General features: G+C 41.0%; 1 protein-coding gene across 2 annotated transcripts in view; it reads right to left on the reverse strand.

Annotated features, from left to right (window-relative positions):
- Positions 1-2334, reverse strand: part of LOC101858989 (programmed cell death protein 6) — a 13596-nt gene that overhangs the window by 10416 nt on the left and 846 nt on the right. The window lies entirely within an intron of this gene.

Consider the following 2334-nt stretch of genomic DNA (forward strand, 5'->3'; position numbering starts at 1 on the left):
GTGGGGGAGGGGGGGGGGTACACCCCTTAAAACTCCTGATTGGTCCAAAGAACAGAAATTAAGCTACTACAGCACAAGTAAGGCTTTTAGTGTGATACAGTCCGAATAAAAATAAAAAGGGTCAGATATTTTGAAAACTATTAATTTGTGAGGAATATTCAGTCGATATTCATGAAGACAAAACAGATTTATAAAATGGTCAAGAAAAGGGGGGGATAATTGGGTTTTGACCGCAACAATCTATGGAGTGGAGTTCTTTGGGCTCCATCAAGTGCTTTAAATTACAATTACTTCTGGTTCGAAACGGTTACTTTTTGCTGCGTGTACCAAATATGATGTTTGATGTGTGGTGAGCGAGAGAAAATATCAAGGAAGTGGCTATCCTCACCCGGGGTGAGAATAAAAAAACAATCGACTTCTCACCCCGGGTGAGACTTTCCAGCATTGGCTATTCTCACCCGGTGTGAAACAAGACCTGTTTTTCCTAATTTCGGAATACTGTCTATCGGTGTGGATAATCAAATTGACAAAAGAAAAGAAAAAATGATGTTATAACACAAAAGTAAGCTAATTTGATTGTCTATAAAGATGCTATGGCTATTTCACTTTTCAAATCGAGCCGAAAAACCCGGGTCGCCATTTTTGTTTTGCCTGGAAGTTCTCGCAAGATCTACTCCTCCTCTCTCTTTCTCTTTCTGTATACTGTCTATCGGTGTGGACGATCAAATTGACAAAAAAAGAAAAGAAAAAAAAAATGATGTTAAAACACAAAAGTAAATTAATTTGAGCGTCTACAAAGATGCTATGGCTCTTTAACTTTTCGAATCAAGCTGAACTACGCGGGTCGCCATTTTATTTTGCCCGGAAGTTCTCGCGCTACTCTTCTCTGCCCCACTGGTTGGCCTAGGCTATCACAGTGAACGCACACCGGGTGAGAATAGCCAAAAAGCTCGCCTGCACCATTCTCACCTAATTGCAAACACATCAAATTAAGATTAAATGCATTACATGGGGGAGGGCCTGCGCCCCTGAAACCCCCTATATTTTTATTAGGTCGGGGGTGTGTTAAAAACAAGCGAAATATTACTGCTCATTTTGTACTGAAAAATAGCAGCACATCTCCCACTCTCTTTCGGATAAAAATCGATACAGAGTATTAACACGGTCAAGTTCAGGGGGGCATGCCCCCCTGAAACCTCCCTTGCCTTGTTTTTAAAAAAGTGAAATTTTACTGCTCATTTTGTAGGCTAGGCCTAGGCTAGCTCTCCTGATAAAACATTGATACCGTATTTAAATCGGTATCGATATTCAGTACTCGGCACTCCTTGGATATGGTGGTCCCGACTTTTGTGTAGGCCTAAGTGGATATCGATACTGATTTAAATAGTCGGTATCAATGTTTTATGTTTTATCAGCAGCCTAGATCTATATCTAGCCTACAAAATGAGCAGTAAAATTTCACTTTTTAACAAGGCAAGGGGGGTTTCACCCTGACCTAAAAAACAAACATGGGGTGTTTCAGGGGGCCCCTGAATTTGACCACGATTTGATGTTTTGCAATTAGGCTTGATGCTATCTCTCCATATAGTGGCACGCGCATCAAAAAGTAATCGTTTAGAACCATAAGTAATCGCTGGCGGGGTCAAAACTAGACTAGATTTTCTCCGGGTTATTTCCCTGACACAAAAGTCGGGACCACCATATCCAAGGCCACCTCTATTCTATTCTCACCCTGGGTGAGAATAGCGCATGCGAGTCTTTTGGCTATTCTCACATGGTGTGCATTCACCATTATAGGCTAGGCCAACCAGTGTTGTAGCGTTCACCCTGAACCTCAGAATTCTACACTGTGATAACAGAATTGTAGAATTCTGTGCCGTGAACAAACGTTCCATTACTACTGTTTGTTAGCCTAAAAGCGTGCAATTTTGTCTGTGAGCAGTGGAGAGAGAGAGAGAGAGACAGACAGAGACTAGAGGAGTAGCGCGAGAACTTCCAGGCAAAAACAAAATGGCGACCTGCGTAGCTCAGCTTGATTTGAAAAGTTAAATAGCCGTAGCATCTTTGTAGATGACCAAATTAATTTACTTTTGTGTTTTAACATCATTTTAAAACTTTGTTTTGGTCAATTTGATCGTCCATACCAATAGACAGTATTCAGAAAGAGACAGAGAGAGAGAGAGAGAGAGGGGAGGAGTCTAGATCTTTGGAGAACTTCCGGACAAAACAAAATGGAATCCCACGTAGTTCGACTCGATTCGAAAAGTGAAATAGCCACAGCATCTTTGAAGACGATCAAATTAGCTTACTTTTGTGCTATAAAACGTAATTTTT

The sequence above is a fragment of the Aplysia californica genome, unplaced genomic scaffold, assembly GCF_000002075.1.
Source record: "Aplysia californica isolate F4 #8 unplaced genomic scaffold, AplCal3.0 scaffold00015, whole genome shotgun sequence".
NCBI lineage: Eukaryota > Metazoa > Mollusca > Gastropoda > Aplysiida > Aplysiidae > Aplysia > Aplysia californica.